The sequence below is a fragment of the Miniopterus schreibersii genome, assembly GCF_964146895.1.
Source record: "Miniopterus schreibersii genome assembly, chromosome: 19".
Classification (NCBI taxonomy): Eukaryota; Metazoa; Chordata; class Mammalia; order Chiroptera; family Miniopteridae; genus Miniopterus; species Miniopterus schreibersii.
The window spans coordinates 23,133,963-23,159,667 of NC_138119.1; the positions used below are offsets into that span (position 1 = coordinate 23,133,963).

A 25,705-nucleotide genomic window follows, 5' to 3' on the forward strand; every position below is an offset into this window, starting at 1 on the left:
TCCATGTGAAGGGCGCAGGCCACGTCTAGCATGAGCAACAGCACCTCGTGCAGTCACAAGACGGTCACAGTCCAAACTGAGTTGGATCCATTGGTGACAAAGAGAAGTCTAGGTCCATTGTCTTCCTTCCCCCCCAATCCCTGGAGAAATTGGGAAGGAGACTGAGTTTTCCCTTTCAGGGTTCCAGACAATTTCGGTTGAACCATAGGGGACAGGATGACCCCAGCATATATCTGGGTTACATCAGCTTACAGTGAGTCACTTACAGTGGCATTTCAGTCTCTGCTTCATTGGGCTCCTCTGTCACCATGGAAAGGCCTTTCTGTTTGCTGAAAACCACCAGGCAAGTGAGCCAACTCCTAGAGGCGGAGGAAGACTTAGGTTGGCCAAAGGCTGAATCTCCAGAGAGTGACTCAGGTTTGGCTTCTCATGGCTCCACAGCCTATTTTCTGTTTACCAGGGGATTAATCATGGTTTCCAAATTGGTCTGCCAGGACGCCAGCAGGACTGGTTAGAGAATGCCGAGGTGCTGAGTTTGGGATTTTTCCATGCCCTGGTGATTTTTCAGCAGGAAAATAAACGGATACGATTCCTCCTTTATATGATTCCTGCTTGTGACAAATTACTAAAGTTCCTATAACTGGCCTGATTCTGTCCCAGTACAAATACACCAGATTTATAGCAATTGAGGTGAGATGCATCAATTCTTCTTTCCTTTTCGGTCAGCATAAGAGCTAATTCATAGTGTATGATTAACCAGATTTGATGGATAGTTGATTTAATTCAACCTAACAACTATTTAATAAATAACCAACATGTGCCAGGCTACAGCAGAAGCCTAAATTTGATATTTCCAAGGAAATCAAGAAGGATTTGGGAATATATATACACAGAGTGGGGCAAAAGTAGGTTTGCAGTTTTGACTGTTTGAAACACAGAGTTTATTCTTATATTATTATTTATTAATTATTGTATTATTTTCCATACGAACAACTGTAAACCTACTTTTCCTCCGCTCTGTAGACAGTAGATAGATAATCTTTAGTCTTTAGAACAGGGATTTGGGCCTGTCTTTTTGCTGCATGAAATTACATCCCTACTAGGATAGACTTTTTCAGTGCATTCATCTTCCACCTGACAGTGATATCATGGGAGAAGTCTTCTTAGAAGTTGGAGCAATAGTGGTTTTGCTCTCATTTGTTGGGTTGTTTACCATAGGAGGTGGTTCGATTGTTTTGCACTGTAACATCTTCCACAGATGCCTACACCGATCACATTTTTCCAGTGATGGCAAAGAAGCTCTTAAAAAGACCACAGAAAAATTATAAATGGAGAATTCAGTTTTCAATCAGCTGGAATTACTTAAATTTGTGTTTATTTAGAATTTAACATATAGGTAATTATTCTTATATTGATAAGAATCATTTCTAGCTGGGAAAATTGTATTAATCTCACAAAAAGACATATTATGAAGTAGATTGGTGAAAAGAAACATAAGTCTGTCACGATATTTTTTGCTTTATTAGTCTTTCAAAGTAGTAAAACAATTAGAAGAAAGAAACAGCTTACCATATTCTCACATGTTGCTGTTTGAGTCCTGATTAACTTCCATGCCTTCAACTGTTTGCTCTCTATAAATCTGCATATACAGCACAGAGGGACTGGCATTATTGTGATATGTGCTATGTGGCCTAGAAAATAAGCAAAGTTCTATCGCCTTTGATAGAATAAGGGGGAAAATAATTCAATAGGGTTCGTGCTTAAGTTCCCCATTTCCCAGAAGCAATCGCGAGGAGCTTTCCATTAAAGGACTTTCTTTGGGAATGTAGATTATTGTGCCCTTTGATTTTTTCCAAAGATGATGTCAGTAGTTCTCTTCTTAACAGAAGGTTCCCACTAAATCATATTTCCTTTCCCAGAGTAATTTTAAACTGAATAGAAGAAAGGAAGTAAATGGAGTTCCAGAGAGCAACCTTAAACCATACTCATTTGGGGGGGAAATACCCAAAGGAGACATTTTAAATATATATATATTTTTTATTGATTCAGAGAGAGGAAGGGAGGGGGAGAGAGAGAGAAACATCAATGATGAGAGTCACTGATCAGCTACCTCTTGCACGCCCCTTACCAGGGATCGAGCCCGCAACCCGGGCATGTGCCCTGACTGGGAATCAAACCGCGATCTCCTGGATCCTAGGTCGATGCTCAACCACTGAGCCACGCCAGCCAGGCCCAAAGGAGACATTTTTAAAGCTACTTTTATTCAGAATTTTGAAAAAAGGAATAAAGAAAAGCGCAAGCAACCCAGATGTTGTCCTACAGTATACAGATGCCGTCTAAGAGGGGAAACCTAGGCACACCTGAATGGCAGAGGTTGGAAGTCTGAGGCTGATTTACCTTCCCTGGATGTACCATCTGGGTTACTCACCGCCTGAGTGTAAGCTCTGTTGTTCATCTCCCCCTGTCCTGAGCTAGTCCAAACCAGGCTCTGCTCCGTCTATCTGGGTTTGCTTACTGGACAGAGGAGGGACAGGGTTCGTGGCTAAAGCCACAGGAAAGAATGCCGCCTCTTCCTCCGCTGACTCACAAGATGACTGGGCCAGCTCACTTCCCCTTCTGATGTTTCTGCTCCTGTGTGTATAGTGGACCCCTGGCAGTCTTCACCCTCTTTCTCCATTCCACGGAAATAAATGTGTATATTTGTGAGTGTGCTTTGTGACAAGGACCGAAAGGAGACTGTTCCTGTCCTCTCCAGGCAAAGCACAGAATCACCTTCCCTTCTATTACAGTGGCCCCAACAGCACTCATGGGATAAAGAGCAGCTTTCTCAATGTTGGCTTGTTTATTGCAGAGTAAAACAAAATCTTAGGCTAAGCTAGTTATATCCCCATGTTGACTCACTTCCTTACCTTCCTCCTAGCTGCTGGAGCAAAGGCCAGTTGCCAGAAAGTTTATTTTACCTTCCCCCAAACAGGGGCCAGAAGGTTTATTTTACCTTCCCCAAAACAAGGTCAGTGTTTCATCCTTGAGTTCAGTGCACAGGATGGATTCTTACTCTTCTGCAGATACACAGGTGCTTTATGCTACAGACTGTCCATGGGATGAGTTTTGTGAATATCAAATATTTGTAAACAAATCAAATTTCTCCCCCAGTTGAGATGATTATCTCAGAAGAGTTTCTTCTTTGTCTTGAGTTGACTGCTCAGCATGATAAACTGGAAGGAGCGTCAGAATAAGAAATAGGAGATTAAGTTTCCTATTCTGGTCACGCCTCCTAATTAGCCATGTGACTTTGGGCAGATTGCACTCTACAGTCCCACTGGTTTATGACCTGGCCATGTGGGGCCTCAGCTTTGTCATCTCTAAGATTTTGGATTCAGATTAGATGATTTTTATGTTCCAATTCTGGAATTCTTTAAACCACCCCAGTAATCCATGATACTGTCGCTTTAAATATCTTGTTAGCCATTCCTTAGGGAATTTATAGTAATCAGTCATCCGCTTTTGAGAATTAACTTGAAAGATGAATATATGAAAGTTAAATAGCAGTCATACATTTTTTAAGCAGGATTCTGATTTATAATTATAACTTGTCTTTTCTAGTAAAATATTTGACTCTATATTTCTAGCACTTTAATAAATATTCTGCACAGTCTGGGCTCTGCTTAGCTCTCCAGTCCATGTGCTTTTCTCCACACTCACTTCCTTCATGATTTTCATACTTGTGGCTTTAAATACCATCCATTTGTTGGTTCCAATAGATTTACATATCCGGCCCAGGATCCTTTCCTAAACCCCACACTCACGTTCTATGATCTGTGACATCTCCATTTGGATTCCTAGAAGTTATCTCAAACTCCACATGTCCAACACCGCGTGCCTGGTCCGCAGGGCCTCGCCAACTCCTTCCCCCGTAGTTCTCCCCATGTTGGTACACAGCTACTCAAACCTCCCACCTGCTCACATCAGAAGCTTGGTTGTCATCCTTATCGCCTCACTTCCTTTTGCAATCCACTTAATGCCGCCTAACTGGTCTTCCTGCTTTCTGCTCTTGCTCTCTTATAAATAATTTCCCAAACAATAGCCAGAGCCGTCCCTTTGAAACCAAAGTCAGAAATCATGTCACTGTTCTGCCCAAAGCTCTTTGACTGATGAGTTAGTAATTGATTCCTGACCACTCAGGGTACAAGTGACACTCAGAACCCTGTAACCTTGTTGGTGTCATCCCTGCTTCTCCCTCTTTTGTTCACTCTGCCCTTGCCATATAGGTGTCCTTGCTCTCCTGAAACTTTCCAAACGTGTCATCCCTGAGGCCTTTGCATTTGCTGTTTCCTGTCCTATGATCTTCTTCTTATAGGTATCTGCACAGCCAATGGCCTTGCCTTCTTCAGGCTTTTGTTCAAATGTTACATTTCTGCTGCGTTCGTCCCTGAACTACTCCTCTACCTTCCTCTGCCCTGCCCCTGGTAGTCCCTGTCACCTTTCTATGCTTTTTTCTCCATAACTTTCATCACCATCTAATGTAGAGTTTTTCAACCTTGGCACTATGGACATTTGGGGATAATTCTTTGTTTGGGGGAAATCACCCTGTGCATTGTAGGGTGTTTAGCAGCATTCCTAGCTTCTACCCACTGCATACTAGCAACCCCCTTCCTCCTCCCCAGTTGTGACAACCAAAAATGTCTCCAGACATTGCCAAATGCCTCGGGGAGGGGGGGAGGGGGACCACTGATCTAATACAATATGTGTCTCACCTATTTCTTTGTTTATTGTTCCTCCTTTCCTCACCACTAGAATATAACCTCCATGAGAAGAGGAATTTTTGTCTCTCTTTTTCACTGAAGTAATCCAAGCACCCGGAAGAGAGCTCCATGCACAATAGGTGCTCAACAAATATTTAATGAATGAGTAAATAAATAAAATGGGCTCCTGCCTTGTTCCTCTGTGCTCCTTAAGCTCTAATCACCCTGGCCTTTCTTGTGCCTCTTGTATATCCTGAGCCCACTCTCACCTTCCCACCTTTTTCTTTTAGTTCCTGCTCCCGGAAAGCTCTATCCACAGGTTATCACCTGGTGGAACTGAGCTTGTTACTCAGATCTCTACTCAAATGTCACTTGCTCAGAGGGCCCTTCCCTGATCACCTTATATGACATGACCCTCCCTGTCTGCCAGACTTACTCTTTATCATGTTACTCTGATTTAGCTTTCTTATTACATTTATCTCTGAAGTTATCTTGTTTGTTTACATGGGGAAATTTCTGGTTTTCCCCCCTTAAATGAATGTTCTCTGAGCTCTTGACCTTATCTGCTTTGTTTCTCATGGTATCCCCACAGTCAAGAACAGTTCCATAGTCTATGTACTGATTGAATGAATAAACCTATCTCCTAATGTTTCAGCATGGAAGAGATTCTCAATAGTTAGGAGTTAAGGGTTATGTCTGTCAGGTTCAGTTGCAAAGAAGAGAATCCACTTTAGCTAGTTTAAGCTGAGAGGGATTAACTACAGCACGTGGGAAAGAAATCGACTTCCAAGTCCAGGAAGCAAAGAGGGTCCCAAACAAGAGGAACCCAAAGAGGTCTACAGCAAGACACATCATAATTAAAATGCTAAAGGTTAAAGACAAAGAGAGAATCTTAAAAGCAGCAAGAGAAAAGCAATTAGTTACCTACAAGGGAGCACCCATACGACTGTCAGCTGATTTCTCAACAGAAACTTTGCAGGCCAGAAGGGAGTGGCAAGAAATATTCAAAGTGATGAAAAACATGGAACTACAACCAAGATTGCTCTACCCAGCAAAACTATCATTTAGAACTGAAGGTCAGATAAAGAGCTAAAGGAGTTCATCACCACCAGACCAGAACTACAGGAAATGTTGAAGGGTCTTCTTTAACAAGAAGCTAATGAACAAAAGAATCTGATGAACTAAATAGATCCAGAGACATTGACATATGTAACAGATGATCATATTTCAGGGGAAAGAGGGAAGAGGGGTGGAGGGTGGGAAGAGATTAACCAAAGAAGTTATATGTATAACCCATGGACACAGTTAATAATGGGGTGAAGGCCTGGGAAGGGGGTGGGAGGGAAGTGGAGGGGATCAGTTGGGGGGGAAAATGGTATACCTGTAATACTCTCAACAATAAAGATAAATTTAAAAAATAAATAAAATCAAGGAAATGATAATTGGGGAACCCCTGCTCAACTAAAAGTATAGAGAAACAAAAATAAAACAAAAAAACCACAATTTTAGAATGTGCTTATAGGACTGATTCTTCTCAAATTTAGGAGACTTAAAACTCTTCCTTTGAGATCCTTCACTCTCAAAGATAGCTTAAGGATTTCTTTCATTCTTTCTCCCCTTGTGAAGAACTTTTTTAAAAAATTGATTTTTAGAGGAAGAGAGAGAGAGAGAGAATGAGTTGTTCCTCTCATTTATGCACTCATTGGTTGATTCTGGTATGTGCCCTGACTGGGGATGGAACCTGCAACCTTGGGGTCTGGGGACAACACTCTAACCAACTGAGCTGCCCGGTGAGGGCTGGAGGACTTTTTAAGTAGCTGCTCTTTATTGAGTACCTGCTGCGTGCTAGTCCTTGAACATGCTCTCATTTCATCCTCAGAGCTTCCCTGTGAGGCATCGATATTATTTCTGTTATGCCAATGCGAACACTAAGGCTCAGAGCAAGTGCATGTTCAAAGATACGTAGCTAGGAAGGGGCAGAGCTAGGATTAGAAATTAGGATTTGACCCCATATCCTTTCAACTTCAACGTTTACTCCTGCAACATTTGTTTATTCACTTGAGCATTCATTAATTTATTCAGCTAATGCTCTCAAGTGTCTACTGCGGGCCAGGTATGTGCTGTTTGCTGGGATTAAAATGATGAGCGAAACCAAAGGCACCATTCCTGCCTGTGTGAAGCTGAGATTCTCTACTCCCTCCAGGTTAGCTGCTTAGTCAGGATTTATAGGTGGGTGTTAACTTCCTGCAGACACAGACAGAATGGAAAGGTGCCCTTTTCCCCCCAGTTTTTTTATTATTATTATTATTTTATTGATCAAAATACTACAGATGTCCCTTTTTCTTGCCATTGGCCCCTTCCACCCCGCACACCACCCCCCCCGAAAGATGCCCATTTTATTTTTATGTAGGAGGTGACCATTTTATAAATATCCCCACATGAAAGAATATTAAAAGTGATTCCCAGCTGTAGGTTGTGTGTGTTTGCTTAGAGTCCTGGATGACTTCAAGATTAATGAAGCACAGAGGTTAATGAGAGAGGCTGAAACTCAAGAAATCCCTAGTGAGAAAAATAAGGTTTATCATTTCTTTACTTGAGGCAGAAGCAATGGCAGAAATTGAGTTCCTGTCAGGAAAGAGCTAGTGTTTAAGACATGGTTTAATCATGTTCCTGGGGTGATAGCACCCTGTGCACATTGGCTGACACTGTCTAATTCCTGAGCGAAGGTACTCACCTCACCAGCCATCAGCTACAGATGACAGAACCCATCACGTATGTCAGGACTTCAGTGTCAGAGGGGCCAGCAGGCTGTGTACCACCGGGTCTGTTAATAGGCAGGGATATTCTTCATTTCCACGCATTAAAATACACATGTTCCTATGGGTAGATGTTAATTTTTGTCTTTTCTGATAAAGACAGATCTGGGGAACATTTCACTTTCCTCTTTAGCATAGAAAAACAACAGCCCCAGGGCAGTGATGACTGGCTGGTGTGCAGCCTCTCTCTGGGGAAGTAGTCTGGAGTGGCAAGGCCTGCGGGACCCTGGAAATAACATGACCTGTCTACTGGGGTTGCCATTATTCAGCCCCTGCTGATGGTTGCCATGGAAGAGAGTCAAGTGGTGCCTGATAGTTCATTTTTTAAAGAGAAGCCAGAAATCTGGCCTCTTCTGTGAATCACCTGATATTTAAATCTAGCAGCTGATTCAAAATTCAAAACAAAACAAACTCTTGGGCCAACATTTTTAATAGGGTGACCACTCATCCAGTCTTGTCTGGGACTGAGAGGTTTCCTGGACCTGAGTCTTTTGGCGCTAAAACAGGGAGAATCCCCTGCAAACTGGGATAGTGGGTCCTTCTAGAATGTGGAAGATAAATAAAACATCTGTAAAGGCTGACGGAAGTCTACAGATGGTCAGTGCTTGACCTCTGATGAGTAGGCCAGCAAACTGGAATAGGTCTCACACAGGCACATTTTCAGAGGAGGGGAGGTTGTTGGTTAACAGAGGACTACGTGTACACAGGCCGGAGCATGCTGCATTGTTCACTTCTGCTCTCCCCACCATCCATATCTGATGGCTGCAGCCAAGTTTGAAAACTACGGTCATAAACTGGTTGCAATGCTATAGAGTTCTTTTTCCCAGCTGCCCATCCTGAAATTTGTTCATCCAAGGAGCACACTGGGGAGCGAGCCCTTCTTTGGACATTGGGAGATCCAGAGCATTAAAGGGAGAGGCTGAGTTCTCTGAAAGTTTGTAAACAATTAAAGGAAATGTTGAAAAGTTACCTGGAAGTGTCTTGGACCAGACTTTTTGTATTCTACTTAAGTTTTGTAACTGAAATTATAAGGATTAATTTTTCACAAGCTTTTTCTTAAAAAAAAAAAAAAAAAAAAGATTTTGGGTTTATAGAATATTACCAGGGGAAGGGAGTTTAAACACTATGTAATCCAAATCTTTTCATATAAAGTTAGGCAAATTGAGGTCAGTAGCAGAATGGTTGAATTTGGACCTGTTGGGAATGGGGTGGATGGCTAATAGCGTGATAAGGGAAGGCAACTCAGCTCCTCTAAGATGCTTTTCTAGCAATTAAAGTTTTATAGCACAAAGAAAAATAACCAGTAAAATATAAAAACAGTTATTTCATACTCGTACCTTTGTTTATGAAATTAAATGATGATGAATCACTGGATGCTCATATTGTTGAAACTCAATGCAAATACATAAAATGAAGGACAGTGAAACTGGGTTCTCTATCAAAAAGGCTACTAGGTTATAGGTTTCGGGTTGGAGCCCCAGTCGGGGTGGGCCCAGGAGGCAGCAGATCCACGTCTCTCTCTCACATCCATGTTTCTCTCTCTCTCTCCCTTCCTCTCTCTCTAAAAAATCAATAAAAACATATCCTCGGGTGAGGATTTAAAAAAAAAAAAGACTACTAGGTTGTATCTGGGCCATTTCATGTGGTCAGAACACATTTCTAACTAAAAACCTATGATTTGAAAAACATAGACAAGGAAATTTTTAAAAAGTCTTTACCCCCATCATTACATATTGGCATATATTTTGCTTCATTCATCAGTTCTAAATGCGTCATTTCTTCACGACAGAATTCTCTTTGAAGCCAGAGAATGAGCTTTGCAGTGAGGGTGTGCCACCAGCTCCGTATGGAGCAACTAAAAGCAAGGCTGATTTTTATCTTATTACATTGGCATCCTGCACCAGCCAAAGAACTTATTGGTCATATTTACAGTTACACCGAGGTATCATTAAAGTTCAAACACTAACAAGTTCCTTGTTGGAATAATTAGAACCCTCCGTGCTTCCTTTTGAGCCAAAATGAAACACATGGTTCATCCCTCACCTGTTTGGGTAAATTCCTAGGCATCTTAACAGAGTAGGATAGAAGCAATGACTCAATAGCTTGACTGTCACACCAACACACCACATAGGCCAACCTAGTTTCCTTGCACTCTAAGAGGCTCCTAGAGGCTGGAGGTGAGTGTTCACGTTGACTTTATTATGGGTGGATTGCACGTTGTTGTAGGCCACTTAAACATAAGCTCAGTGAATAGTTCAGGGTCAGAACGATCAGATATGAGAGGTCAGCACTTACCGGAGTTGATGATTAACGACCAGACACACAGCTGCTCCAGCACTTACAGTGAGAAGGGAGGGTTATGTTAATCCTTGATAACCATTTGGGGGTTGAAGATCTAGGAACAGGAGTCAACAAAACACAATATAAAACATTGCTTTGGTGTTCAGGTCAGACTCCCTTCCAGGACAAATCCCTGCGGGGTTAGTTTGGGCTCTCTATTTCAGAGGCAAAAAAAGAGTCTTTCCTAAGAGTGTTATTGCTACTGTACCTGTGTGTATGTGTGTGTTTATCTTAAACCAACAAACATTTATTATCTCACATAATTTTTGAAGGTCAGGAATCTGGGAGTGGCTAGTCTGGGTGATTCTGGCCTGGCGTTTCTCAGGAGGTCAAAGTGTCATCTCAAGGCTTGACTGGGATTCAGGGTCCACTTCCAAGATCGTGCATCATTGACTGAACATGGCTTATTCAGATGGCTGTTGGCTGGAGACCTCAGTTCCTTCCATTTTGCCTTCAGCCTATCTGTGGGCCTGCTTGAGTGTCTTCCCAACAAGTCATCTAGCTTCCTTCTAAGTGAGAAACCCAAGAGAGAGGTGGGACTGTAATTGACATGCCTTTCAGACTTGGATTTTTTAGATTTACAAAGTTGTGTACCACTAAATTGCTCCATTTCTTCATGTCCCTAACAGCCACTATAGTTAGGGATAGCATGGACTTCCCAAGGAAATGACTCCACATTGGAAGGTGTGGAAGGTGGGAGTTGAAGCCAGGAGATGCCTTTTAAGTAAACGACTGTTATACATTGCTGAGAGTAGTGGTAAATTATCCTTTTTAACATTTGGGATACAAGGGTTTGAGCAAGTGTTTAGTTCAGATCTTTCGTTTTAAAGATCGCATTTGAGGTCATGTGAAATGCTGCATAAATATTTCAGAGTACTTTTATTTAAAAAGTCATTATCTTTAATTAACCTTTGCTGTGGGTAGGTTATTACAGTAGATTAGCCATCTCTGGGCTTTCCAAGCTCATTGTGAACAAAGGTAAGAGGTGGCTAGAAAGGAAGAAGCCAGAAATCTGGTTCTCAGCACCCTGTAAGTCATGTGAGTCTGAACACAAAAATATGATTCAGATCATAAATGTAATTCTCTCACACATGGGACAAAGAGTTGTTGGGAAATTGTATAGAAAGCTGCTTCTTTGGGGCTTCAGAGCTTTCAGAAAAAGTATAATAGAAAGTATCAGGCAACTTGCTTATTAACCTTGCTAAGATCCATTTCCTCTTTGGTCAATCAAATGTAGGATTTTTGTGATGATTAGAAATAATGTATTCTAAGTGGGTGCTCAATAAATGGTAGCTGATTTTATCATTACTATCATTATATTTTTTATTTACGGCATTAATCTCATGACCAATATGCACTTAGTCCTACCTAAGAGAACCCTTGTCCCCTTGGTTCTCAAAACCACACTGAGGTATCTGAAAGGTGATGGTAGGAGGAGGGGAAGATTCCTTAGTCCCCTGCAGCCTGTGAGGTTGTATTTCTCCTAAGATCACTTGCAGCAGAATTACCTGGTTGTTAAAAAACAGATCCTTGGATCCTGCCACAGGTCTACTGAGTCAGTATATCTGGGGACAGAACCATATAATCTACATTTTTAACAAGCCACCCAAAGTGATTCTTGTGCCCACTGAAGTTTGAGAACCACTACATTGGTGTTTTAGAGCCCTTACGGGGCTCACTGAGGCCAAGGCAGCTAAATTGACCTTAACCAGAATTCTCAAAAAAATTTTATTATACATCCCCATCAATAAAACCTTTTGTATAATGTAATACTTATGTTTGTGTCCTTATATTTATACATATATTCATAAATTATTTATGGGTACAACTACACTAATATATCATATACATTATAAAACAAAGTAGAAAATTCAAAAAGAGAACATAAAAATTTCATGTAAACATTTTAGTATTTTCTTCCCATATGGGTCGTATGATATATCCTTGGGATTTATACTCCCTACCTAACCTAGAGTCTGCTGGCTAAATAAAATTCACTATGGTTGTGATGATTAAATCACTTACTAAGCAAATATTTAGAGTTCTTTCCAAATGCCAGGCCTGTTCTAGGCTCCAAGTGCTCACTCTGAGTGACCATCTCCTGTCATATTGAAGCACTAATAACATCACTACCTCATCCCGTGTAAACACTTTGTTATTTCCAGGTGCTATGGGTAAGAGGGCCCAGTTCCTCTCCTCCAGGCAATAGAGCAGTGCTATATCTAGTTCAAGGCTATTTCAAGATAACAAATATTAATATATAGAATATATAGTAAAACAGAGTATTTAAAATTGGAGGGAAGTCCAAGATAATCTTGGTTAGTTAGTAAGAACCTAAACAATGAGGAAAACAGGTAAATGGCCTTCACTGAGTTATACGGAGCAGCATCTTTGGGAAGGTCGTGTGGCACTGTGGAAAGAACACTGGGCTTGGTTTGGGAAGACCCATATGTGTGTGTACGTGATTCTTTCCTTACTGACTGTGTGACTTTCAGTGAATAATTTACTCGTTGGGCTTCTGATTGCTCCTTTTGAAAACAAGGATAGTAACACCTTTTATGCGTGCCTAACACAACTGCTGTTACAACCAAACTCCCCTCATCTTTGCTAATTCTCCTCTTGAATTCCAGGCTTGGTCCATCAGCTGTCAATCACTCTGTGTATACTGAGGGCTTGATGGATATTCCAGAGCGTCACCAGGTAAGGAGAATTTCACTTTTCCTGGTTTTACTAGAACAAGCAAGTTCTTATTCTCCTGAATTCAACAGCTGCTCAGCTTCCACCCCTCACACTTTCACTCAGTGAATTACAGCAGTGAATTCAAAGTGGGACGTTGGCACTTGGACATTTCATTTCCTTAAGCCTTAGCTCCCTCATCTAAATGAGGGTAATGATATTTATCCCCTAAATGAAATGAGATAACTTATGTAAAGTGCTTGGTACAATCGAAACATAGTAGAAATCGAATACATGATTATTACTTAATTTAAATGGCAAATAGGGTGAGATATTCTTTCAGCATTTTGGTAAATGCGAACTGCAACTGCAACTTGATGCGTCTGTTCAGAATTGGCTTTCACTTGGTGGTTCTAAAACAAACAAGTGATTTGACTTTCCATCGTTTATATGATTAACCCTATCCTGGTGACTGAGAATGAAGTTAAAAGATAGGTATCTTTTTAAAATTTCAGTTAGAGAATAAATAGTGACTAGCTTGACAGAATGGCACATTTTACTTATTCAGACTGGTCTCAATTTAAGAACTGCCCCCAAAATGAAGACTTAATATTTACTAGACATAAAAATAAAAAGCAGAAGATGATGCTAATGTAATAAGATGTGGTCATGAAGTAATGAGTTGCTGGCCTGCATGTGCCACGACAAAGCTTTGATCCTGACTTTTACATTGTGACATAAATCTTACCCTAATATTTAATAACAATATTTTCTTATTACACCAGCTATTGACATAGTTTAAATCACTCAGTGGCTCATGACTGGCATTTCCTTCTTCCTTGCTTTGATGACACAGGCACATTTAGCTGATCGTAATTTAGATGACACGGGCACATTTAGCTGATCTTAGCCTTCATAATAGGCCTAGAGCTTAAAAAGTGCCCAAAGTTTGGTTTCTGAGTGAATTTACATGCTAGTTTCCCTTCATTGTCCTAAGTACAAGTCTAATCCTTAAAACAGAGGCTCTTCTCCTATTGCCTGAGTTTCAAGCTGACCTTCTGTGTTTTAATTTCTCTCGGTGTCTTCTCAATGTGCTCTCCTGTCATTGTAGACTCCCAGTGGCATGGGGTGTTAGAGCAGGAAAGAACCTTAGAGGCCTTCTGACCTTACTCCCTCATTTTTTAAGATGTGAAAGGTCAGTCATTTTCATCGGCTTCAGGGTAGATCACAGACTCGGGTCACAATTCTCAGCATTCTGTTCATGGTTTATGTCTCCCCACCTCAGCTTCTTTCTGTTCCTCTGACTCTTAATTTAATTCAGCTGTATAAAAGTGTGGTAAAATCAGATTAATCTGAAACATTGTGTTCAGTCCTTTCCCTAGAACAAGCCTTGATGTGTGAGGAACTGGTATTTCTAGGTTCTCACCAGTGAGGTGTGGCAAGTTGGCTATGGATGTGCTGCTGGAACTGGCTGTACCCATCCCCATTATATCTTTAGTATTGTCACTCTCGGAAATTGAGCATAAAGTCATCTCCAATTTTAGTGAATATTTACATTGAGAGATTACATTTCTTTTTCACTGCAATGTGACTTAGATGAAGTATTCTTTAGGGATTGAATAACACAGAAATTCTGGCGCCAAATTCAGGATTTATATATATTCTAAAAGGATTTTAAAACACTTGAAATGTCGATTAATAAATCAGATGCTGAAGGCCCAAAACTCGTTGCTGAACTTAAGTTGAAGGGAGCCATTCTGAATGATAATCTGATATCCTGGGAGCAGTAAATATTGTATAGTAAGAGCATGTTTTACATTACTGAAACAGAAGATGCTATTTAGCAAAGATAAAAATAAAAAATTTTAACAAAAAAGGCAAAGTAGTGTATGAGTGTGGTATCAGAATAATAAGACAGGCTCCTAAAATTGTATGTGTTTATAGAGAAAGATGGTATAATGGAGACTTGGACATAACCAGAAGAACACTGCCTAGAAGTTGCAATTTCTGGGTACGTAATTGTGAACACAGAAATAACCCCCAAACCAAATGTGCTTTGTTCTCTATTAAGGAACAGTGTGAAGTGTGTGGAATCCTGGATTTCTAGAAATGTAGATTGTATCACTTCCTTCTGCTCCACCACTCTACTGAAACTGCTTTCAGGGAAGTCACCAATGAGTTACAATTTGCCAAACTTCTTTCTTCAAGGAATATGACATTTGATACCGCTGCGTGCGTCCTCCTGGAAACTCTTCTTTTTAGGTTCCTGATGCTGCCATTGAGTAGTTTTCTACTGCCCTTCGCCTTCCTTCACCCATGCGTTAAATATCGACATCCAGTAGCCCACACTTGGTCCTTTTGCCTTTTAATGCTACAAGAAACTGTGAACATAAAACATGAACCAAATCACACATGCCCACAGCAGACATTGCTAATCGATCGGGGTAATTTTCTTTTTCTCGATGCTATCCTAGAATTCTCCAAAATGCTTCAGGCAATCACCAAGTGATCAGAGTTTGCACATGAGAAGAAACTTCTCCCCCACTGTTTTACATATTCATCTTAGAAGAGCTCATCTGTAGTCATGGCTTTAAAGTCCCCAAATCCTGGGGCTTATTTATCAGTCTCCAGCAGCTCACGCAGTGTCTGGAGAACATGGTTTGACTTGGGTAAATATTTGAGGAATAAATGCTAAAATGTTTGATTAGCTTGCAGTAGCTAAGCATGTTCTGACACATCTTGGGTGCTTGAATGCAATTAAAACTGAAATGTAGCCATCACAGAGAAGATACAAAATAGGGACAGTATTACAATGAAGTATGTACATTTTGAGAAATTTTACTTCTGAACAAAATCTCTTTCCATACAAGACTGTATAACTATTTTCAAAGGAGTAAAAGTAAGATCTATTCGATAATAATAATAATAATAATAAAGCCAGCCAAGGGAGCTGTGGAAGCTTGTATTAGGGCTTTGAGGAGTCAGTAACAGGCTTGTCCAGTGGGATTATCTTCCTCAAAGTTGTAAATTCCGATCCAATGGCCAGTGAGAGTAAAAAGCACTTTCTGTTTTATTCCTAGCCAAGGTTAAAGCAGTAACGTGCTTTTGCACTCCGCTTTGGAACCTTTTGAAAGAATTATAAATCTTCAATGATCAGGGTTATAGCCTGATATTTTCGTCTGAAAATTAATAAAGTAAACAAATCTCTAAAATGTTTGCAACGAAGATACTTCGCATAAAACATGTTTCTAGGAGTAGAATGCAGCGTTGTAGACTTTGAGACTGATCTTTCCCTGCCTCATTACCTCGTTGTTAGATTGCTCTGTAAGGGAGGGTTATCACACAGTAGGCAAGTACCGTCCACTCAACTAATGTGGCCTAAACTTTATCTGTAGGCCAGCTTTACCGTCGCTTCTGTGACAGAGATGCATTCTGAGGAACGTGTCTTTGGGCAATCTGGTCATTGTGTGAGCATCACCAGCACACTTACACAAACCTAGATGGTATAGCCTACTACACACCTAGGTTACGTGGCATAGCCTATTGCTCAGTTACAAACCCGTGCAGCATGTTCCTGTACTGAATACTGCAGGCAATTGTAGCGCAGTGGTACATATTTGTGCGTCTAAACATATCCAATCATAGAAAAGGACAGTAAAATATGAAGGAAAAGATAAAAAATTATACGCCTGTATAGGGCACTTACCATGAACGGAGCTCCCAGGACTGGAAGTTGCTCTGCGTGAGTCGCAGAGTGAGTGGTGAGCGAATGTGAAGCCTAGGACGTTACTGTACACTACTGTAGACTTTATATATAAACACTACATTTAGACTACACTAAAGTTACTTAAAAAATAGAGTAGTGTTCTGCTATGACATCACTAGGCAGTAGGGGTTTTTCAGCCCCATTATACTCATGTGCTAGCGCCGTGTATGCGGTCCGCTGTTGACCCGAGCGTCGTTTTCGGCTCCTGAGTGCTCTCTTACACAAGCACAGTAGCGCCTAGCACGCAGTGCTGAGTAAACGTTAGCTGTTCTTGTATATTATCGAAGACGCTTGGCTTAAGCTGAGGGTGAAAAGTTGTCTTTTAGCCACAAATGCTTTTTCTCATCTCCTGCCGCTGGAATGATGTTAGCTCTGCTCTTTCTGTTGTTTTCCATGTAAAGGAAGCCTTTGTATTCCCGGCTCTAAATGGCAGAGAGGCTGCTTATTGCTTGCTTATGTTTTCCTCAAAGTTTTGGTTACAAACTCGGTCCTTCATTTAATTTGATTGTGGAGTTTGGGGTGAAAGGACAGAATCAGGGACATTGGCTTCTTAGAAGTTTCTTGACATAAAAATTAATGGAACTTTTTCAGCAGGTTGCATTGGGAACTTGGGATTTTTGGATGCGTCTGATTTTGCATGGATTCTTTATAATCCTTACCCCCACAACCTCTTTACAGTATGAGTTTTAATCTTGGAATGAAATTGTAGCAAAAATGAAATAAGCTATTCTATTTCAATAAAAGCAGCAATGCTGGATGGGATGCACGGTGAAATTGATTTCTTTTTCAAAATGAAGGTCAACTGGAAGTCCATTTTATGTCAGCCTCCAATGAAAATATTTCTGGACTCTGCCCTGAGAACCTGAGCAGACTGCTGTTTGATAGCTCCTTTCCCAAAGCCACCCATAGGGCTGGTACAATCAGCCACCTCAGGCCAGTGCCCTGGTCCAAGCCACCATGGAGAGAGGGATGTCCCCCTGCTGCTTCCACAGCTGCCCACTACCAGCTGGCCAGCCCCCCATGGGACACCTGTGTCCACAACAGCTGCTACTGGGAAGAAAATATTTGGAAGCCCTGTGTGTACATCAAAAACCACGACCAGTATCCATAAGAAAACAGTTACCCTGTCTGCATATCTAATGAGAGGAAGATGGTGCCCACCTGGAAACAGCAGGCAGACTTGGAGGTGGACCTGTGGCCTGGGATTACGGTGTCGTCTTGCTTCATGTTTCTTTCAACTGGAGGTCAGAGCTTCACTTTTGATCTCGGCACCGTCCCGCTATTGCCCTGTCCCTTTGACACTTACGTGGAAAATGCCTTTAAGTGTCATGAGGACATCCATCCACAGTTTAGAAGAAAACTTAGGCTTGTCTGCACAGATTCTTATTTGAAGAACTTTGCCTCTGACCGATCTCACATGAAAGAATTCAGTAGGAACCGGAGGGAGCCTCCTCCATCATACCCTGGCATTGAAAGTGGAGATTCCAAAATGAACCTGGATGATTTTATCAGTATGGGTCCTGAGATAGGGTGGGCGGCTGTCTGCTCGCTGTCTGAATTTGTGCATCATTTTGACAGTCAAAACTACTGAACTCGACATCTGGATGTAGAACCACGGAGAAATTCTAGGACGTGAACAGTAAGCTTGATGGTACATTTGGTTTGGAATTATATCTTTCTCTTTTAATTCAATTCAGTTGAAACATGAGTAAACAAAAAGATAAATACAACCTTTTTATTTTTCATGTCAGGTTGAAACTTGATGTTGTGTACATTTGCCCAGATATTCCTATGGCTCATTTGTTGAAACATGTGATGACTTGTGCCAGTAATTGCTTTTGTTGTGGTAGATGTGTGGACTTTGTGTTTGTCCTGGATGTTTTCTTTTTCTCCAGCTACACTGTAAGCTCCTGGAGGGTGGGGCTGTGGCTCATTGCTCAGTGAATCTCTCTAATACCCATAAAAGGTGGCCAGAAGGTGTTTGCTAGTTGGTTATGTTGCTGCTTAAAGAGGGTTGATCTTGTGAGCTGAATAAGCAATAAGTATTAGTCTTTTTGGACTATTAAGTTCTTTAAAAAGATTGCAGCCCTCTCAGGCTTGAGTGTTATTTGGCCTATTTGTATATGCTGGTTTTTGTTTTTTTAAGTAAAATTGATTAAAAATATTTTTTTTACAAAAAGAAAATATTTCTCAAAAGTGTACATTCACTCTCCTACCTTAATATTGAACATGAGCAAATTAGCTTGATTCATTGCTGGCCCTAGGACTTAACCTGTAAGTCAAAGAATATCTTGGATTACAGCTTGTTTTTGTTTTCTCCTAAAAATAGATTTTTTTCATGAAAGAAAATTTGTTTCTTGAGTTTTGATTAATTGAGGGTTTGATATTTTTCTCTTACTCCTGTTTATGTGCTACCACATAATGAGGTGTGGCTATAATATTTGGTCACTCTGAGTCACTGTGGCTTATGAGGCCAGTTACATAAGTCAAGGTCTAATATTTCCAAGTTTCTGTGTAGCCAGACTGCATGAGACCCAAATGATGAAGGAAATCTTTTAGTTATGTCTACTTCTACCATATTTGTATGACTATGACAAAAATGGAAAGAATGGTGGCATGCTTCTTTAAACAAATTAGGCAACATTTCAAACATTCTGGACTAATTCTGAAAATGGACTCCCAGGTTACTGTGATCCAGATTTAACACAGGATTTGAGGACTTTGAAATCCTTAAAAAATTAAATGTAGAAGGTGAAGATGCCTCTCTCCACTTGATACTCCTCCCATCCCTCTCTCCTTAAATGGTCATTGTTCTGAAGATGGTTTATGCATCACTTATCTATTTCTGTGTTAAAAAAATTACCTCAAAGACTTAGTGACTTAAAACAACAACAACAATGTATTATTGATCATGAGTGTACAAGTCCAATGGGAGGTTCTACTGAGCCAGACCAGCTAGGGCAGACTGTGACATATCTTTTAACTTTATTTATTGTGTCTTCTGTTATACAGATCCCTTTTAATATTAACATAGTCAATTGTGTCAGTATTTTCTTTTATGGCTGTACATTTTTTTGGTCATGTTTATGAAAACTTTTTCTACCAAGATGTCATAAATATATTTTCTTCTAAGATTTGAAAGTTTTTCTTTCTTTTTTTTAATGTTTAGTTCCTTAATCACTCTGGAATCTATTTTGTGTATGATGTGAAGTAGGGTTCTAGTTTTACCTTTTTCCAAATAGAAAGCCAATTGTTCTGGCACAAGTTATTAAATAAAATCTCTTGTTTCTCAATGATTTAAGTTCCTATGCAGACATGCATTTATTTCTGGGCCCTTTGTTCTCTTTGATTGGTCCCATTTTTCCATCTCTGTACCTTTGCTATACCCTTTTAATGACTGCAGCTTTACAATGAGTTGTCTATCTGGTGGGGGTGATAGCCTTCTTCAGTCTCTTCTAAAATTATCGTGGCTCTTTTTTGCTCTTTGCCTTTTCTTATTAACTTCAGTAGCAGCTTTGTCAAGTTAAAAGGTGAAAAATTTTATGCAACAAGAAAAAGTAGAACAGGTACGGGGGATTGGGAGTGCAGGGGCAAATTTATGGTATTAAATAGGGTGATGAAGGTAGACCTCATTGAGAAGTAAGATTTGAGGGAAGACTTAGCAGAGATTAAGGAATTATCCAAACAGTTTTCTGGGAAGTATCTTGTAGGCAGACGGAACAGTCAGTGCCAAAGTTCTAAACCAGATGTGTTTGAGGAAGGCAAGGAGACCAGTGAGAGTGAAGCCAAGTATACAAGGGGGACAGTTGGCTCACTGGTCCCCATTTTCACTGGCTTTTGTTCTGTGTGAGATGGGAAGTCATTGAAGGGTTTTAAGTGGAGTTGTAACATGGTCTGACAAGCTTTAAAAGAATCACTCTGACCATTCCTATGTTGAGAACAGAAGGTAGGCAGTAGGTATAGGAGCAGGAAACCAGTAATGGGCTATTCCAATAACCCAGGTGGTAGCAGTGTAAGTATGAGAAGTAGCTGGATTTTGGATCTATTTTACAAGTAGAGTCATAGGGTTTCTTGATGAATTGGGTGTAGGGTGTGAAGAAAGAGAAGACTAAAGGATGACTCCAAGGGTTTTGGCGTGAGCAACTGGAATAAAGAACTGCCATTAACTGGTTAGAAAAGACTGTGGGAGGAGCAGTTTTAAGGGAAGATCCAAACTTGGTTTGGGGCATGCTGTTTGAGATGCCTATTAGACATCTAAGAGGAGATGAGTCTGGAGTTCAGAGGAGAGATTCAGGGTGGAGATACAGATTTGGGAGTCCTCAGTATATATCTCATCCTTAAAATGGGGGGGCCAGGTGAGATCATCCAGGAAGTGAGTATAAAGAGAAGTGGTCCAAAGACTAAAGCTCCTTGCTAAGAAGTCAGAGAAACATACATGAGGGAGCTTTTTGGGGTGATGGAAATGATCTAAAATTAGATTGTAGTGTGGTTACATGACTGTAAATTTACTAAAAGTCACTTAATTATACTCAACACATGAAGTTTATGGGATGTAGATTGTACCTAAATTTAACACCCTTAGCTGTTAAAAAACACACAAAAACATTAAAAAAAAAAAAAAAGGAATCCAAGAGACGAGGAGGAGCTAGTAGAACTAGTAAAGGATATTAAGAAGTGGCCAGTATTGGGGGGAAAAACAAGAAATTGTGGGGTCCTGGCAAACAGCTTAGGATAATTTTCATTCTTTTTTTTTTTTAAATTTTCATTCTTTTTGCTTGTTCTTCCTGGTACCCTTTATCTGCTACATGTTTCATAGCTGAAAGTCAAATTAAAAAAATTAAAAGCTGTGTTACTGCATTTGCTTCAATTTGTTCTTAATTCAGGTTAACATCTTTGTTCTGCCAGCTTCTCTTTGGAGTAAAAAACTTTGAAGTATCGAGAGACAAAATTCTCTGAGACTAAAAAGACTGATTCATGTTGGAGAAAAAGGGTAATGAGAAGGGACGAGGGGACTTCACACAGAGGAACCTGTGCTAAGATGAGCCCTGCAGGTGTGGAAACAACAGTGGGGGATACGGTGATCTGCATGAGTCCTGGAGCCCTGGGCATCCTCCATGGCTGTGGGCGTCTTTTCAAGTAGAGAAACCACGTTTATAGTAGTTTAAAGTGATATTAAGCAAATGGAGAAAATCCCTAGGCAATGGCTCCTCCTGCTTTCACATAGAGCCTGGGACACCCAGGCGCTATGCTTCATGACTTCAGGAACTGACGGATGGAGCAAGAGCCAGTGGCTGATGCCTATCTTTTATGTAAGGGCTCTGGTAACATTATGCAAAGCAGCACAGGTTTTAGTCATATCCACCCCATGGAAGCATCCACTTTAAAGGGTGTGGTGTGTTGCAAGATGCATGAAGTCACTTCTTAGAGGTGTACTTAAAAAGAAAGGATTAAAGGGAAGTAAATACAGTTCTTGGGATCAGAAGAATAGCTTGCAAGCAAGCACATATTTTAATTGTTCCTTTTTTTCTCCATGTTGAGAAATTACATAAAAACCCGAGGCCCAAATAGGGAAACTCAAAGCTGAGCTCAACATATTGAAACAAAATTTAACAGGCTAGGAAGCAACGTATCGTGGGTGGCAAAGTAAGTCAGAACAAATTCATGCCTGCCTTCTCTCCCTCCTACTAGATAATATGATCCAGTATGTTTCCTGAGGATGGAAATGAATGAGCTAAGGATTCAGAGCAGGAATTGGGTAAAATACCTGTATCTTGAAAGGTTAGAGTTCGGAGCATTTCACGTTCACTACTACATTCACATGAAAGATAACATTTGTTTTAGCACGTCTCATCCAGGAAGCTCAAATCTAATACATGAGGATAATTTTGGTTACAAAAATCATTCATCATTTTTCCCAACAAGCAATATTGTTCATTAGATGTAGCTAATCTACAAATCACAGAAAACTTTAAAAATTAATTTGAACTTACTGCTATTTCAATTTTATCTGGAGAAGAGGACCTGCCATCGGGGAGGAGTAGGAGAGGGACCGGTCCACTGGCCTCTTGGGCAGGGCCTGTCTGGTTGGAGTGGTAGGAAGGAGCTGGAGCACTTAATATGCTCCAAGGTGTTTCAGCTCAGCCAGCATGGCTCAGTGGTTGAGCATTGACTCATGTTCGATTCTGGATCAGGGCATATGCCCAGGTTCCAGGCTCAATCCCCAGTCGGGGGCGTGTAGGAGGCAGCTGATCAGTGACTCTCATCATTGATGTTTCTATTTCTCTCTCACTCTCCCTTCCTCCCTCTGAGATCAATAACAATATATTTTAAAAAATTAAGATGTTCAAAGGTGTTTCTGATGATAGATAGATAGATAGATAGATGATAGAAAGATAGATAGATAGATAGATAGATAGATAGATAGATAGATAGATAGATAGATAGATAGATAGATGGTGGTTGAAGAGAGCCTGTTCCTCTGAAGTGCAGTGGTTTTGTTCCTGTTCCCGCAGGTGTGGGAGGGACAGTGCAGAGTGGCAGCATGCGAACCAGCCCAGAGACGGGGGAGTAGCCCTTCTCATGGTACTGGACGAGTAAGTGGATTTCTCCTCTAGGTCAAGCCATAGGGACAATAAATAAACCCTCCTGCTGTGCAGGCTGCACCTGACCATGGTGGGTCACCTGAGACAGTTAGTAGGGTCAGGCAGCATGGAGTGGCCTGATCGCTGGGGGTAGCCACTAGCTCATCTATCCATTTAAAATGTGTTGTTGAGCACCACCCATGTGCCAAGAATGGTGGTAGGAGCTAAAATACAAGAACGAGCCAAGTAGACATGGATCCTGCCCCTATTAGGCCAACAAACTAAGATATAATTAGAACTTGTTATAAGTACTCTAAAAGAAATGGGGCATAATGGGGTGGGAAGGGGCAGGAGCTTAAAGAATAGTCAGGGATATAAGAGGGAGGAGAAAAGGAGCAACCACATGGCCTTGTGGCCCGGCAGTTACCGTGGCATTGCCCAGTTTTCCAGGAGGTTTGAGCCCTGCCCTGAAGGAGCAGGAGTCCAAGAGGCAGGGCCACTTTGAGAGCGGGTGCTCACCTGGGTCAGCATCAGGAGGAGCCTGGGGAAAGCCAAGGTCCCCATAACACAGCGACTGCCTAGATGGGAGGAGAGAGTGCTGCCCCAACCCTGTCCCCATGGGGAGAGAGGGTTAGTTTTTTTAACAATTGTAAAAATAATTATATGCTTATTTGAAAAAACACACAATGCCAAAGCAATACATAAACATACATAAAGCACAACAGTTCAGATTTTTGAGGACTCACTAATACTGCTTCAAGGATTAACAGGTGTTAACGCATTTAATCCTCATGACAACAATGCCACAAATGCCACTTCCCTCTTCCCCCCAAACTGGGCGTATAAGACTGAAGCAACCTGCGCAACACAGAGAGTAAAAGTGAGGCTGGATACTGGAACTCAGTCAGTTTGTACTGGTAATTTACATCTTATTTGCATGTCCTCTTGTCCATTCTTATACCCTGAATAAGAAGTGTGTTCAAAATACAGATTTCTGGGCCTTACCCACAGCTACTACATGTGAACCTTTGGAGGTGGGGCCCAAGAATCTGTACTTTTAACTTGTTCCATACTAGATTTTTTCTCTGTATTCTACAGACCAGAATTGGGAAATAGATGATAGTAGAAAAAATTAAAAAAGCTTTTTTCAGGTAGGGTAGTAAAGCCTTATAACTGAGTGCCTGGATATTAAGTAAATTCAGCGGTTGTGTGGAAAGTGTCCGTGGATGGACAATGTTGTGTGTGTGTGTTGTATGTCACTATACACATGCATGTGAATATACACATACATGTACAAAGAGCCCATAATCAGACAACAGATGAAGATATAAAGACCCTATAGACAGATTAGCTGTGGCCAGAGAGATCGGTGGTCAGAACTGAAATGATACCTGTATGGGATATCTGTAATTTGTTGAGATAATTATAGCCAATTGTGTAATAAATTTGCTTTATTAGTTTGCCTAGGGTGTGATTTAAAAAAAACACTAATGTATCTGTTTCGCCTAAAGTCACAGTTGAAGACCATCACTCAGGAGTAGAACAAATTCCTGATTCATTTGGGGTCTATAATAGGGCCTGGCAAAGAATGGCTACACAATGATGCCGGCAGGCACAATTATAGAATTGTACAGGGACGGTCACAACATGGAGTCGAGAGATGTAAAGTTACTTCGCTTTTGTGCCTTACAATGCGTCCAGGATCTTGTACTCAATTATACATGTTAAAATAACCCATATCATTGATTCGCCTTAAGATGAACTCCTGAGGCAATGATTTAAAGTGTCTCTCTCCTTGGACAGTGCTGGAGAAACATAGACACCTTCTTATTCTTGGGCTATATGGTCTCCAGCTCCCCATGAACCACCATCCTTCAGTTAGCCAGTTTATATTTACCACTAAAACAACCAAATACTGTCTTCATGGCTCTGTAAGGTGATTTTTAAAAGTCATAAAAGAAATGGGCAATAATTTGAAATCATTCATTTAAGGAAGAGGAATTAAAATGTAATGAATGAGAAGGACCCTAAAGTACATCCTTCATATTCCTGGCTGCTTTACTTTTTGTTCCTCATTTAATTCCATCTATGTCTTATATTTTCTCTCTTACTTTTTGTAGTTTGTCTCAAATTTCTTTGATACCTCTGTCCATTCAGTTCTCTCGCCCACTGTTTTTCCCTCCAACCTTTTCAGTTGCCACCTGAGAGTTCCCCACCCATGTACTCCTTCTACCTCCTCGCAGGCAGCTGTGGAAGCACAGGTTTTCATTACGGATTCACCGTTGCTTGAGTGGCAGCTCTCCTGATGAACAGTGGCCATCTCGTGCAGTTCTCATACTCCTGAGATGCAGGGTGAGGCCATAATCTTTCCCACATTTTATTGACAGATAAATTGAAGTGATAGAGATTAAAGAGCTTTCCCAGGAACAAGCAATGAGTCAATGATAAATGTTTTGCCAACTATCCACCCATTAGACCTTGATCCATTGACAATACTCTTTTTCCATAATAAATCTCAAATAAACATGACAAGTACTCTTCTAAACACAAATTACAACTCTGTGAAGATACTGATACAGGCTCTTGGAAACGTTGCCTGTTCCTCTGCCCTCTAGCCCCCTGAAGCACCCTCTTTTTCTTAATAGGCTCAGATGGTTAACCCAGCAGCTCTCCAGCCCAAATGCCCTCCTCAGCTGAGATCCTGTAAACTACTTTTTCCTCCCCTTTAATAAAACAAGTATCGAATATTTGAGTTTCCCAAAGACTACTGAGCACTTAATTTGC

The 25,705-nt window shown here is 40.8% G+C and overlaps 1 long non-coding RNA gene and 1 pseudogene across 2 annotated transcripts in view; both read left to right on the forward strand.

Annotated features, from left to right (window-relative positions):
• LOC308549271 overlaps positions 1–14,585 on the forward strand; it is a 37,969-nt gene extending 23,384 nt beyond the window's left edge. Inside the window, exons 3-4 of the long non-coding RNA XR_013997744.1 lie at positions 12,529–12,598; positions 14,519–14,585. This is a non-coding gene — a long non-coding RNA (uncharacterized lncRNA). The remainder of the gene's footprint in view (positions 1–12,528; positions 12,599–14,518) is intronic.
• A 2,905-nt stretch (positions 14,586–17,490) lies between these two features.
• On the forward strand, positions 17,491–17,931 carry LOC308549358 (protein N-terminal glutamine amidohydrolase pseudogene; annotated as a pseudogene). The gene has a single exon. The product of its transcript is annotated as a protein N-terminal glutamine amidohydrolase pseudogene (transcript).
• The last annotated feature ends 7,774 nt before the right edge of the window (positions 17,932–25,705 follow it).